The sequence below is a fragment of the Notamacropus eugenii genome, chromosome 1 (genome assembly GCF_028372415.1).
Source record: "Notamacropus eugenii isolate mMacEug1 chromosome 1, mMacEug1.pri_v2, whole genome shotgun sequence".
In the NCBI taxonomy this organism is placed as follows: Eukaryota; Metazoa; Chordata; class Mammalia; order Diprotodontia; family Macropodidae; genus Notamacropus; species Notamacropus eugenii.
Window position 1 is genome coordinate 528,323,780 of NC_092872.1, and position 15,356 is coordinate 528,339,135.

Sequence of the window (15,356 nt, forward strand, 5' to 3'; positions counted from 1 at the left end):
AAGGGCATAGTTAAGTTGAAAATTATCCTTAATAGCACTGAAATATTTTAGTGGCACACTTCTACCCAAGGTCCAAGGGCCAATCTTATATGTAGCAAGGAGGTGAATGTGATGGGTGCCAACAGTGACCTGAGCCTGGCCTCAGTAGCTGAGCTGCTATGCCAGGAAATCTATGGCGTTGATCAGGCATCCTTAAACCTCCACCTGGAGCCCTTATACTACCAGCTCCTAAAGGCATCTCCACAGGCCAGCTGTGCCTGAGTGCCTTCTGCCTCAGGGTACTGCTGGAAAGAGCCACATCTTCCAGTGTTCATACATGAAGACAAAAGATGAGTTTGAAATACAGGCTGAGGTGAGTCACCTAGGCTAATTGTTGCACACAACTTTCACCTTGACTGCCTTAAAGATGCAACCCCAGCAGGATTGTGGTGCTTTGGTTTCTTCTTTAACTTTATAGAGATAGAAATACCAACTCTGAAGATTTGAATGGTAAGATAAATTATAATAAGAGTTTCAGTTATAGAATAAACTGGATAATGTTTTGTTTTTTTTTTAAACCAAATAACTAGTGTGCCTCTTACAGAATACAAATGTTACCTTAAATATGTTGAGCCTTGGTACTGTCTAAACCAATCTTGGGAAGTACATCAACCACAACCGTTCTGCCAAAACAGAACAGGTAGCTAGGTGGTGCAGTGGATAAAATGCTGGGCCTAGAATTAGGAAGACTCTCAATCTTCCTGAGTTCAAATCTGACCCTCAGACACTTACTGGCTGTGTGACCCTGAAAAAATCCCTTAACTCTTTTTGCCTCAGTTTCCTCTGTAAAACAAACTGGAGATCTTTGTCAAGAAAATCCCAGATGGGGTCACAAAGAGTCAGACATGACTGAACAACAGCTATCAAAACACTTTTCAATCTAGGGTCATTGACTTTTTTTTCAAAGCCCCAGTAGAAGGGACCCAAATCTCTATCTGGCTTCATCCTCGGTGGAAAGAATATAACAGGAAAGTACTTTGGAAATTGCAAAAAGGAGGACCTCCTGTCCTAAGCAAGATAACTAGATGGATGGCTTTGTAAGAAAGCAAGGAGTATCGGCAAAGTAGGATGAGCAAGTTAAAATAGGTAGGGAGAGTATTAGGAGGGGAAGGTAGTGTCCTCTGTAAATTGGACATCTGTCCTGTCGTTTGGAACCAACCCAGTGACAATGGAGCACACAGAGAATGAATTTGTCAAATGTTCCCGTTAATAAGAAAAATGTGTTGAAAGCTGGAGAGTTTCCACCCCAAGCATATATCCAGGAACTTTGGAGTCACAGAAAACACATTTGTTTGAATATTAACATGAAATTAACTGTTAAACTATGAGTCATCTAAGAAATGAAACTATGGTGCCATGTAAGATAAAATGACTGATCAATTAATCTTTTAACTTAATGTTGTGGCCCTACAAAAGAAGATGTTAGTAACTAAGGAGCATGGAACTGAAAACACAGCACTAGAAAATGGAGTTGGGGTTTGGGACTTCTATGCTTTAACTACTATTGTATTGCTGATAAAGAGTACAGAAAAAGCATCCTCTTGGCCCAGAATCTTTAAAAAATAAATAATAATATCTTTTTAATTACATAACCACAATTTCTCCTTTTATCCCTCTTTTCCCTTTCAAAGAGCCATCTCATATATTTCTTAAAGAAAAAATACAAAACTGATCAATATGTCCAAAAATAGGAATATATGTGTAATGTACCACATCCATGGTCCTCCCTCCCACATCAGCAAAGGAGTGAAGTGGGATTGTCTTCTTGAATCCCTTCTTTGGAGCTATGTTTCGTGGTTATTTCATGACTGTTCTTTCCGTTTACATTATTATGGTCATTGTGTATATTGAGTTTTTTTTGGCTCTTATTTCATTCTGCATCACTTCATGCAAGTCTTTTCATGCTTCTCTGTATTCATTATATTATGTTGTTTCTTACAGCACAGTAATATTCAACTATATTCCTGTCCCACAATTTGTTTAGTTATTCCCCCATTCAATTGGCATGTACTTTGTTTCTCCTTCTTAGCTACCACGAAAGTTGCTGCTATAAATATTTTGGTGGATATGGGGGAGTTTTTCCTTATCAGTGACCTTCTGAGGGTATAAATCTAGTAATGAAATCTCTGGGCCAAGGAATTTGGACATTTTGATCACTTTATTTGCATAATTTCAGATTACTTTCCAAAATGGTTGTACTAAATCACAACTCCACCAACAATGCACTAGTGTGCCAGTCTTCCCAAAAACCCTCTACGACATTGACATTACCCACCTTAATTGCACAGAATTTTATTTGAAATAAATATCAACAGGAAAAAAATTACTCTCCTGGTTTCCTTTTTTAAAATATTAGGGTGATGAGTGCCTGCTCTGAGAGGCTGCACACAAGGATGGAAAGAGAGTGCTATTTGAAGTGTCCTGCATCACTTTTGTCTGTAGTCACTTCATTGCCTAAGCTAGTATTCAAACAAAAGTACAGACAGAAGACAGAGTCCAGAGGAACTAAATTCAGTGGGAGATAATTTGACCTGCTGCTCACATTTCTGGCACTATAAGATTTGCCAGGGAAGAAGAAAATTAAGTAAAGACTGCTCTTGAAGAGAACAGACTGAAAAAATGCAATGGTGACAAAAAAGTCTTAAGTGAATTTACAGGTGGCATAGAGCAGGCAGAAGCCATGTCAACTAGGGACTAGAAGGTAAGAGATAATAGGCACCAAGCTGGAGTATAAACAGGCCCAGTATTGGTTCTTGGTGAGCATGTTTTTTTCAATAAGAATCATTTTCTGGAAGGAGTGAAGTGGCAAAGGGAGGCATTGAAACATTGGAAAAGAAAGGAAAATCACTAGAGAAAGGTCGAATGGAAGAGCATTCTCATGGGAGGAGAGATACATTATTTTGTACTTTTTTATTTTTTAATTCAATTTTGCTTTGAGTTTTCTCCCTCCCATCTCCCCCTTCCCCATGCATTCATTACAAATATGATAGTCAAGCAAAATCACACGTTAGCCATATCCAAAAGAAAAAGAAAATAGGCCTCACCCCACACTCCTGAGAGTCTTGTCAGCCCTCTTTCTGGAGCTGGACAGCATACGTCATCATATGTCCCTTGGATTTGTAGCTTGTCACTGTGTTGATCAGATTTCCCAAATCTTTAGTTATTTCTCTTTACAATATTGTTATTGTATAATTTCTTCTGGTTATGCTCACTTCACTTTGCATCAGTTTATACAAGTCTTTTCGATTTTTTTAAATCATCCCCTTCATTTCTTACAACATAAAAGTATGTAACATAACTTGTTTAGCTATTCCCCCACTTCCTTTCTCTTTTTTCTTTCTTTTCTTTCTTCTTTCTCCACATAGGGTATCACACCCTCACCTGCCTGCGCTCTGCCCAAAGGGAATATAAATTTCAATCTCTGAAACTTTTTTTGTTTTGTTTTTTTTCTCTTAAAGATCAGCTTTAACCCCAAATCACTTTGGTCCCAGATCAAGCCCTACAGTTTGTGTCCTGATTGGCTCAGAATGAATGCAAATAACCATTGTTTCTGTTTTGGCCACAAACCCTGAGGGTTTTCCCCTCCCAGATCTATTTTTTTTTTAAAGAGGCTATTCTTTGTCTCATTTTTTATTAAGCCTTAATCACTGAATGTGTGATACCTCAGTCAAACTGAGACCTGTTAAAGATCTCAGCTTGAAAAGACCAAAGTCTCCCACTGCACCCTGGACCATCTCCAGTTGTCCTAATCCGTATCTGGTCGCTGAACCCAGATGGCTCAGGAGGAGAAAATAAAGCTGGTGACTTTGCACAGCCCTCCCTCACTCAAATCCAATTCACTTGCATTCCATGGCAGGACCTCCCCAAAGGCTTGGTCTCCTTTGAGAACAAAGGACAAACAGCAGCAGCAAATCATTCCCTAACTAATGAGAATTCCCTCACTTCCAATCCTTTGCAGCCACAAAAAATCGCTCCTATAAATATTTTTGTACATATGGTTCCTTTTCCTCATTTCCTGATCTCCTTGGGGTATGTGTAGATGCAGTAGTAATCCCTTATGAATAAGGGAAAAATTATCTGAAACAAAAGGATGAGGAAAAAAAGGAAGGAAGGAAGGAAGGAAGGAAACAAATTTATTAAGTGCCTTCTATGTCCCCGGCCCTGTGCTGTGATTTAACAAATATTCTCTCATTGGAAAATGGCACAATAATAGTGAGAGATCCAATGCTTCTCTTTCAGATTTGAAAAACTCTAATAGAAAAATATGGAACTGAACAAACTTATGGAGAAACTAGAGTGGAAATACATATAATTATAGCTAACATTTATATAGCACCTACTATGTGCCAAGAACTACGCTAAGTGCATCACAAATATTATCTCATCTGATCCTTAGATGCCATGACTGTCCTCATTTTTGTTGTTCAGTCGTGTCTGACTCTTCATGACCCCATTTAGGGGTTTCTTGGCAAAAATAATGGAGTGGTTTGCCATTTCCTTCTCCACTTCATTTTACAGACGAGGAAACTAAGGCAAAGAGGTTAAATGACTTGCCCAGAGTCACACAGTACCCATCTGAGACTGGATTTGAATTCAGGTCATCCTGTCTCCAAAGTGGCTAGAAAATATATTTCTCAGTATCACATGGAACGGTTATTACAGAAATTGAGCATGCATTAGTAAACAGATACATTGCAAATAAATGTAAAAGAGCACAATTGCAAACATTTTATAGATCACAACACAATAAAAATGATAATGTGTTCAGGGAGTGCAAACAGAAGGCACAAACCCAGATGAAGACTTAATAATGAAATCCTGAATAACAAGTGGGCCAAAGAACAAATCATAGAAACAATAATTATGTGGAAGAAAACAATAATGATGAAGTAATATACCAGATCAATCCTTGAGGGGAAAATATATATGTGTATGTAAATATGCATTATATACATATATATATACCTAAAAGGGGCAAGTCAATGAAATTAGTATTTTTTAAAAATTAGAAACCCAACAAGTAACTAACCTAAAATAAGCACAAAAGACATGTTGAAAAGCAGAGGAAAAATAAACTGGGAACAAGAAAAAATATTGAAATGTTAAAACTAAAAGCTGGTTCTCTGAAAAGACTAGCAAAATTGATAAACTTTTAGCTAATCTGATTAAAGAGGGAAGAAAATCAAATCACCAAACAACAAATAAAGATGAAATCACAACAAAAGCAGAATCAGAAGAATTATCAGACCTACTATGCAAAGGTATGTGCTAAAAAAAAAAACTATGAACCAAAAGAAGTAGAGTACTACCTTCTAAAATATAAAATATTCAAACTAGTAGAAGACCAAATAGAGATCTTAAGTAATCTTACCTCTGGAAAAGAAGCAGAACTAGCTGTAAAAGAACTACCAAAGGGAAAAACTTCTGGTCCTGATAGATTTACTTTGAAAAAACAATACTAACAAAAAACAATTACTCTCAAAAATTGAGAAGAAAGATCTCTACCAAATTCCTTTTATGAGACAAATTTAGACCTAATAGCTAAACCAAAAAAGGAGAAAGCAAAGAAAGGGAACTGTAGATTATGTTAGTCATGAATAAAAATTTAAAATGAAACTCTACCAAAGAAATTGCAGCAATTCATCCAAGAAATCAATCATTGTGTCCAAATTGGATTTATGCCTGGGATGCAAGGATGGTTCAACATTTAGAAAAGCAATCAGCACAATTAATCATATTTAAAACAAACACATCCAAAACCACATGATTATCTCAATAGATGCAGAAAAAGACTAACAAAATACTTCCTGTAAGCATGCTAAAGATCCTACAAAGTACAAGCACAGAGGGATCATTTTTAATATTATAAAAATTATCTATCTACAACTAAAAGCAAGCATCACATGTATAAGGATACATTAGAAGCTCTTCCAATAAATAGGAGTAAAGCAAGGATTCTCACTTTTCCTGCTATTATTTGGTATAGTTCTAGAAATGCTAGCTGTAAGACAAGATAAAGAAATTAAAGGCATAAAGAAAGGCAAAGAGAAGATAAAACTATCCCTGTTTGCTGATGAAATAATTGTTTGCTTACAAAAATTTAGGGAATCAGGAAAGATACTAATCCAGGAAATTGATAACTTTAACAAAATTGCAGTCTACAAATCTAACCCATAAACACCAACAGCATTTCTGTTAAATGATAACAAAACCCACACTGGAATAATAGGAAGGGAAATCTCATTCAAAATAACTTCAAGTGCATGAAATATTTGGGGTTTAATGAACCAAAACATACAAAATATTACATGTACTCAAACTATAAATATTCAACTACAACTTAACCCAGCAAACATTGAGCAACCACTACAGACAAGGCACTGTTTCAAATTCTAAAAGAGATGTAAGGATAAGTTAGTGGCACAGTAGACCCTTCCTCAAGAGTTCAAATCCAGCCTGAATCACTTAGTTGTGTGATTCTGGGCAAGTCACTTAACCTTGTTTGCCTCAGTTTCCTCCTCTGTAAAATAAACTGGAGAAGGAAATGGCAAACCAGACCAGTATCTTTGCCAAGAAAACTCCAAATAGGGTCACAAAGAGTCGGACAAGACTGAAATGACTCAGCCACAGCAAAATAAAAGTTCTCATTCTTGAGGCTCTTATAATCTAATTGGAAAGAAGACATATATAAATATAAAGTTAATACTAAATCCATACAAAAATAGCTATGATAAAAGGCAAATATCTTCTTCCATCTCCCAAAGGAAAAAGTTGTGTGGAAGAAGGGGCTGAAGAAGGAAACTTGAGATAAATAAGGGAGAAATTGGTCAAAGGGATTTAGTGGCCTTGGGATATATGACAAATACCAGATGCTGAATCCGAGGAGTAATCTGAGAGAACTTAAGGAAAAATTAAAGCTTGAAAATGACAGCCTGAAGAAGGAAAAAGATTGAAGAAAAGGGCTGGAGCGGGGAAGTGAGGAGCAAAAGTCTGGGTAAGGAGATAAGGGTGGAGAGAGAAGGAAAATGAAATTGGGTTTTGCTGTTATGTTGTTTAGAGGTGACGAAGCGAAGCAAAGGTACAAGAAGATGATTAAAAATGATATTTAAAAGGTAAGAGGAGGCATGAATTATCAGAGAGATCAAAGAGAAGAGTAAGTTTTGCAATGATTTTCACTTAAGTGTGACGTATTTACATTTCTGCTATCTCCAAAGGACTGTTCAAGGTGCAGGTCAGTCTCCCTCCCAGAAGAGAAGAGGAGGTTTGAAGAATGCCCCTCCAAACTCCAGGTTTTCAGGGACAGTGAAATATCCATTAAAAAATGAGAAGAAAGCCTTTCCTGCCAAGATGGTTTTACTGGGGTGTGGCCACTGCACATGCTACAGTTTTTTGGAGCCACAAGTGAAAGTTGAGTGACAGGTGTGATGGGGTACAGGCTTTGGGAACCCCCTTGAACCTTCCTTGAATCTTCCCATTTAATCTGGTGTTTCATGCCTAAATCTGTTACCCTTAACCTAGCCTAGTCCTCCATTGTCTGTTACCTCCAGATTGCCTCCAGCTAACTCCCACCCTTGATCCTATCAAAATCCAAATCTCTTGGTTTCTGGAGTCTGACCTCTAGTCACCCCAGACTACTTGGCCACCCCTAAATCCCTCCCACAATCTTTCTGTATATAAGATCCATCTTACCTCCATGAAGGTGCTCAGATTCAATCTAGTAGGCTTGTCAATACAAGTGTCACCAATGTTCAGATTCTTTAAGAGTCTAGCCAATTGTGAGATCTCTTAAGAGTCTACCCAATATGTCAAATCTTTAATAAACTTTGTTTATTGGCTGAAAGAAGGCTTGATTCAAATTCATTTGGGCAGGACCCTGCATGTTGGTATTTTGGGGACCAGGGCACACCAAAGATAGATGAGCAGCCCTGAAAAGGGCTTAGAAAGGCCTCACACTAGATGTGCTAGTCCTCCTTGAACGCTCTATACACCTCTGCACCCTCCTAGAATGTATAATAGAGAGGAGGAACTCTAGATGTTGAAGAAAAAGGTACAAGCATGCTAGAAATCATTTTAATAAATTTATTGTTATTCTTAATCAAGCATTATACTCATTGGAGAGAGAAATATGCAAAATGACAGAGTACCCTGATGTCCTTGGATATATCTTTCTCACTCAAAATAACATTTATAAGATTCTTAAACAAGGAAATTTCATAATATAATAAAACATAACTCCATACGTTAGGGTAAAATAAAAGTTAATATTTTGCTTCATTAATGCAGAACAAGAGTAACTTAATCTTGGAGGATCATTGTTCTATAACCACTCAATTCCTCTGGACAATTCTCTTCAAGTCATGGAGAGTCTACTACTCTCAGGTAGATTGTTACGCTGAGGGTCAAAGTGGACCAGTCAAGGGCCCCTTTCCCTTGTCCTTACCCAATCATTACCCCAATTACTTCAAGGGAGAAGCCCTTCCCGGGCTGAGAAAGGGGAACAGGATATTGTTTTAGAATTAATGGTTAGATAAAGGCAGATAAGAGTTTCTTTCAGATCAGTCCAAAGAGCTGTCTAGGTAACTATGAAAATGCTTTTTAAAAATATTTCAAAAGGGGGCCGGGAATGCAGGCCCAGGACAGTAGGGTAAGGAGACGACCACGTTCCAGACTTTCATTTGTGACAACCTGTTTCATTTCAACAACATCAAACTAGTTCCACTAACAGAAACTTATGGGATACCATTTTATTTACAATATCTAGCTCAGAGGCACCTGGTGGCGAGCTCATGGGTTACATTATGGGTAAAGCAGAGGGCTCAGTACCCAGAGAAGAGTGGCATGGTCATGTCACAGCCCTATCAGTTGCCCCTGAAGTTTGACGTCTTGGTTTAGCTGCTAAATTAATGGAACTACTGGAGGAGATTTCAGAAAGAAAGGGAAACATTTTGTAAGAGTGTCAAATCAAGTTGAGGTCAACATGTATAAGCAACTGGGCTACAGCGTACATAGAACAGTAATAGAATACTATGCTGTGAGCAATAGAGAGCCTGATGAAGATGCTTCTGATATGAGGAAAGCACTCTGCAGGGACACAGAAAAGAAATCCATTATACCATTACCTCATCCTGCGAGACCTAAAGACACTGAATAGCTCTACGCAGTGGTTCTTAGGCAGAGAATGCCACAGATCATCTTTTATGGACATTAATATTTTTCACTGGAAATTGACCCTAAAAATTAATTTCAGAGTTGTGTATACAGGTACATCTTGAAGATCCTTAAGGAGAAAAGTAATCACTTCATTTCTTGAAGACTTGAATAAGAAAATACTTTCTATATGGACTTCTTAATTTAAACCCTAAGTCCCAGTCTAACAATAGCACATTAAAGAAAGTTCTTCATTATATTTCATATGCAATTAAAAAGGCAGCCAGGCCAAAAGGATACAAGACATTTCATTATCATGCTTCACAGTATTATGTAAGTACTAAGGAAGTACTGGCTTCGTTTCTCTTATGAATTCTGTGCCTGAGAATCGCTGCTGCCTCTATTTTTTTGGTCTTCATATTGAATAGTTAAATGAAGCTTTAAAAGCATTTGTGAAAAATTCAAATGTATAACGATAAAATGTATAATAAAACACAAATTCACTATGTGAAAAAATATTTCAAAAGGAGGAAATGGGGAAGGGAGAAGGTGTCTGTTTCCACATGGATATTGTCTGACACGTCTAGATTTGGGGAGAGCAAATTTCAAAGAGTTCATAGTGTTGAAGAAAAAATACTAATACTACTACTGTACTGTGTGTTTTTAGGCGTAAGTCTGACAGAAACTATTTTATTTCATTTAACATTAGTATCTAAGCCATTTCTAGCTTAGAGAGAAGTCCAACTTAGCATAGATTCCCCCATGCCTCCTGACATGATTATCTGCCCCCAAGATATTTTATGGTAACATTTATAGGAAAATACAGTGTTAGGTTAACAGTCCAAAGTAGGAGAGTAACAAAATCGTCAGTTCTAGGATCACACTCCTCCTCAAGCAAGCAAAGTGACACCCTTCCTTTGAGCAAAATTTTAATCCTTTCTCAATGGATGAGGGTAGGCCCTAATATCAATCACTTCAGGGAAGTGGGGAAAGCAACAAAGTAAATAAGACAAGAATTAAATTTGGTTGTTGCCTTTAATGCATTTCTCTAAGAAAGGCCTTTTTGTCCTCAATCTATCACTCACCTTTCCAAGGAGCTTGCTTTCCCCAGGAGTCTGGAAAGGACTTTAGGGAAAATATTATTTCATATTTTAAATTTTACTAAAAAGGAAGGTTCTTAGCATACTTCCACAAGAGGTATAATATACACACATATATACATACAGACTATGTATGTATGTGTATGTGTGTGTGTGTGTATGTATATGGGAAACTATCTCATTGACCAAAATTCTAACCAATCCATAAAGAATAAATTCTGAAGATACTAATCATGAGGAAATGATTCCAATTATCCAATTATTCCAATCCCATTTATGGGGGAAAAATGGGAATGGTCAGAGGTGACTAATATGGATACACAGGGAACTCACCAACCAGCTTGGATTTTAGATGTGAACAAAAGATGGCAGCAAGAAAAGAATAAATATATATGTATCATGGTTCTATAAAACTAATTATAACTGTTATATAATAATTATATTATCATTATAACTAATAAAACTAATATCAGACATTCTGAAACTCGAAATTAGAGCTAAGGACTACAAAAAGGTGTTGTTGGGGGTTTTTTTAGGACAAAAAGGGGAATCAAATAGTAAGGCTCTGTCACCAGCTCTTTTTAAAAATATTCTCTCTCTACATTTATTTGGTGGTTCAATTATTAAGCCTATGTAGATGACTCCTAGATCTCTCTATCTAGTTCTAGTCTCTTTCCTGAGCTCCTATCCCACATTACCTATTGGACATTTCAAAATGGATGTCCCAGAGGCACTTTCAATCCAACATGTCCAGAACCGTACCCATCATTTCTCCCAAACTCTCTCCTTTCCTGAAATTTCCTGTTTCTGGCAAGGGTACCACTATCTTATTTTCCTGAGTTTGTTACTTTGGTGATATTTTTGACTCCTCATTCTCCTTCATCCCACATATCAATTCATTTGACTCTTCTACCTTCACATCAGTCCTATCAATATTTGATCACTTCTTTCCACTTACATAGCCACCAACCTAATTCAAACTCACATTACTTCTCTATTGGATTATTAAAATAGCCACATAATGAGTCTCCTGCTTCATTTCTCTCCTTTCCAATCCATCCTCCACACAGCTGCCAAAGTGAATTTCCTGAAGCATGGGTCTGGGAAATAGGAAAGATACCAGGTAAGAACCAGATAAGGGTAAATTTTCCAGTTTTCAAAACTGTAAACCAGTGAGCTTGACTTCAGTTCTTGGGGGAAATTCTAGAATGTATCATAAAGAGATCTAGAAAGGGAAGTGATAATTGCACACGGGCAACATGGCTTTGTCAATAACCAGTGATGCTAAACCAACCTTAATTCCTTTTGGAGGAGATCACAAAATAGGCAAAGTTTAACTCAATTTTGGCAAAGCGATGGATCAAATATTTCATGTTATTCTTTTGGAAAGTATGGAGAGATATGGGCTAGATGACACTTTTGTTGGATTTGGAACTGGTTGTATGGCAGAACTCAAAGTTGTTGATATTAGGACCCACCCTTATTCACAACCGACTTTTCTTGAATTTTCTTGGCAAAGATATTGGAGTGGTTTGCCATTTCTCAATGAAGTTCATTTTACAGCTGAGGAAATGGTCAAGTGACTTGCCCAGGGTCACAAAGCTAGTATCTGATTTGAACTTACAAAGATGAGTCTTCCTAACTTAAGCCTGGCACTCTAACTCTATTTGGATGGATGGAGAGATAGGTAGATGATAGACAGACAGATAGATGATAGATAGATAGATAGATAGATAAATGCACACACACATATATATGTATACATGTAGGTATGTATGTATAAAAATGTATAAACATATATAATTGAATCCAAGATTTATATACTGACATCCTTGCTAGAAAATTCCAATTCTAATAGTAATTTACTATGCCCTCCCCCCACAAAAAAATCCCTTTTTCTTTTTCTGGATCTGATGTCTTTTTTCTAAGTCAGAATAAGTCGGCAGGCCCAGCCTTTCAGCAGTTTATACCTTCTTTCCTTTACAAAGATCCTGGCCCTGAATGTGGAGACTGTGACAGCAATGCTAGTGAGACAGTACAGGAATCATGGAACATAATACCAGAAGCTACAGAACTACTGAAAGTATCTGTTGACCTGAAAGTTTGGTTAAAAAAAGGCAAACAGGCTAATATCATATTGCTTATTCCCTTAGCCCTTACATGCCATGGAGCCAGAAGGAAATCTCTGACTAACTGTTACAGGAATGACCAGGTTTAAATCTGTTTTAGGACAATCCTAGGGTGTTTGTGTCTCTCAGATTTACGGTCTCTATATGTGTTTGACTATTCCCTGAGAAAGGAATTTCTTAATTGTATAGGCTGTAAATACAGTAAGATAATAGAGCTAAAGTTTCAATTGAAATTACAACCCAGGATATCTGTGTTTTCTTTACCCAACATTCCATAAAATAGTTCTATGTCCGCAAAGCATTCTGATATGGAAAAAGTCCCATTATTCAAGATAGTGTCTCTGGTTAAGGGTCTTATAAAGCATGCTAAGTCAGCCCCACCTGGCCTTGCTGACATAGTAAACTCATTCTCTGAATTTACTTCAGAGAACAGAGACTCTTATGGTCCAGGCTCTTCTTCTGAGTGATTAATTCAAGCTATGGCCCTTATTAAAGTCCAAAAATGATATTAAATATTATCATATCTAACCTAAAGTGAGAATCTTTTCCCCAAAACGCCTACTAAAATGTGGTTTTTAGGGCTGGACAGTTCATGAATCCTGAGAACTTCAAAAATAAATGTGAAGGGAACCTACTAAAATCAATAAATTCCTAAGACATTTTGGTGAAAGCGTACTTCAGTTAATGAAACACCTTTAAGAGAGTAAACCCTTTACACCGAACAGCCCAATAGACAGCCTTACCAAAGGATCCATGAAGGCCACAGGAGTGAACTCCGACAAAATGATTGGTCAACATATATCTTATAGTAAATAACGGCAAGATTGTTTCAAATACACACAATCCAAAAGACGAACGCAGTATTTTTGGTGAGGTGTTGCGCACCCAAAAAGTACATTAAACCCCCCCCCCCCACCACTTTTACCCACGAGGCAACTGAGCAGATGTTCAGGGGGCACCAAGCTGAACTAGCTAAGGGCAGGACCAGAAGATCCTGGCAGGTCGGAAAAGGGGAGCTGATTCAAAGAGGCCTACAGTGCAAACTCTCCTGCCTGGAGGGAAGGCACTGACCTCGCAAGGCTGAGGCCAAGTGCGGCCGCACAACACCGGGGTTTAGAGAAGTAACCAGGCCAAAGTAAGCCAGCGGCGGACCGGGCCCGGAGGCCGGGGGTCGGGCCCGGAGGCCGGGGGTCGGCCCGGAGGCCGGGGGTCGGCCCGGAGGCCGGGGGTCGGGCCCGGAGGCCGGGGGTCGGGCCGGAGGCCGGGGGTCGGGCCGGAGGCCGGGGGCCGGGCCCGGAGGCCGGGGGTCGGCCCGGAGGCCGGCGGTCAGCCGGAGCTGTGAAGCCACGGTGAGGTCAGGCCCGGCGCTGGGCACCGCGCTTTAGGACAGCCTCCGCTCGGCCTCGGAGGGCCGGAGGACGGCAGCTGGGACGTCCGAGGGTCCGGAGAAGAGCAGCTTCGGTCCTCCAGGACCTCCGGCCCGGGCCGTGCTCCGGCTCACCGGGTACCCGCGCATTCCCGGGCCCTGCATCCCGCACGCTCCCTACGCGCCCGGACGTCGCCCCACTCCCCTTGCGGGGCGCGAGTCCGAGGGTAAAGCGCTGCCCGGCATTATTTGTAATACACCGGCGCGCTCGAGGCCTGGGACTGAGCTGCAGTTAATGACACTTTTAAATGGGGGGAAGCGGGCGCGCAGGGGGACGGGAGGCGGCGCGGTTCCGTAGATGACGAGGGAGAAGACCTCCCAGAGGCTGCTGCTGGGGGTAAAGAAAGCGGTGTCCATCAAAGAGAGCGCTTTCGGTGGGGCGCACCTTCTCGGATGGGCTCCTTCAAGTCCGCAGGGCGGAGGCGGGGAAGGCCAGGGCTGCTGAAAACCAGCCGGGATGAGCGCGCCGCCCTGGTAAAGCTAAAGGAGATCAGGAGAAGGCCCAACGCAGCGAGGCCTTCGATAGCTCAGTTGGTAGAGCGGAGGACTGTAGTGGGGTGACTCCGGCTATCCTTAGGTCGCTGGTTCGATTCCGGCTCGAAGGACTTCCCTAATCTTTTCTCCTCTCCACCTTTTTTTATTGTCAGCTTAATGAACGTCATTTTTTTAATTAACCGTGTTAGCGCACGTACGTGTTTGCAAGTACCCACTGACTTTTGGCCAGAAAGGACCTGTTTGCATTCAACTGAGCACCGGACCTGTATGGGAGTGTCCCAGGAGAAGCATTACGTTATCAGGTGTGTGAAGACCTATTCTGGCTGTATATAGGAACTGTTTATGTCATGGTGGGTGGAGCCCTACTCCTAGGCTTGTGTTTTTGCTAGATCTGCTGGTGTTCCATTCTGGTTGCATCCCACTCCCCTCGAAAATCCCCCGTTTCCTAGCAATCGAGCCTGGGTGTTTCTCGGGGATCGCCCAGAGGGCGGGGCAAGTGGTGGACGGGCTGGTCTGTGTATCCTAAGCAGAAGGGAAAGAAGGCTAAAACAAGCGGGGGATTAGCTCAAATGGTAGAGCGCTCGCTTAGCATGCGAGAGGTAGCGGGATCGATGCCCGCATCCTCCAGTCGCTCCTCTTTTCTTCCTTCCGAAGGCCTGCGGGACTCCTGCCTACTCGGCAATTCAAAGCTGACCTGAGGGCTCACGAGCACTTTCGTCCTTATTCTCTGGTTATCCCGGTCATTACTGATAAAAAGCGGTTATTTTTCCACTCCGTTGCTCGGTACTCCTGCCTCTTTGCGGTCCCGCCCCAGTGACTCTTGACTGCCTCGGGAGCAGCGGACGGAAGTGGAGGTCTTCCCGAGAGCTGGGGAGCGGCGAAGCCCCAGATGTTACTTTGCCGGGGAACTCAGACACGGGCGACCGCGAGGGGTGAAAAGACCCCTCACCTCCCTGGCCCGACCAATGGCAGCGAGTGTTGCTGGGTGGGTGGGCAGCTGCGCCCGCGGCCAATAGGCGG

At 40.5% G+C, this 15,356-nt stretch overlaps 2 non-coding genes and 1 pseudogene across 2 annotated transcripts; all 3 read left to right on the forward strand.

The window, feature by feature from the left end:
• Nucleotides 1–111: 111 nt before the first annotated feature.
• LOC140518737 (N-alpha-acetyltransferase 20 pseudogene) lies at nt 112–9,262 on the forward strand (annotated as a pseudogene).
• A 5,095-nt stretch (nt 9,263–14,357) lies between these two features.
• Nucleotides 14,358–14,446, forward strand: TRNAY-GUA (transfer RNA tyrosine (anticodon GUA)). Its single transcript is given in 2 exon segments — nt 14,358–14,394; nt 14,411–14,446. It is a non-coding gene; the product is annotated as a tRNA-Tyr (tRNA).
• Nucleotides 14,447–14,890: 444 nt separating this feature from the next.
• TRNAA-AGC (transfer RNA alanine (anticodon AGC)) lies at nt 14,891–14,963 on the forward strand. The gene has a single exon. It is a non-coding gene; the product is annotated as a tRNA-Ala (tRNA).
• The last annotated feature ends 393 nt before the right edge of the window (nt 14,964–15,356 follow it).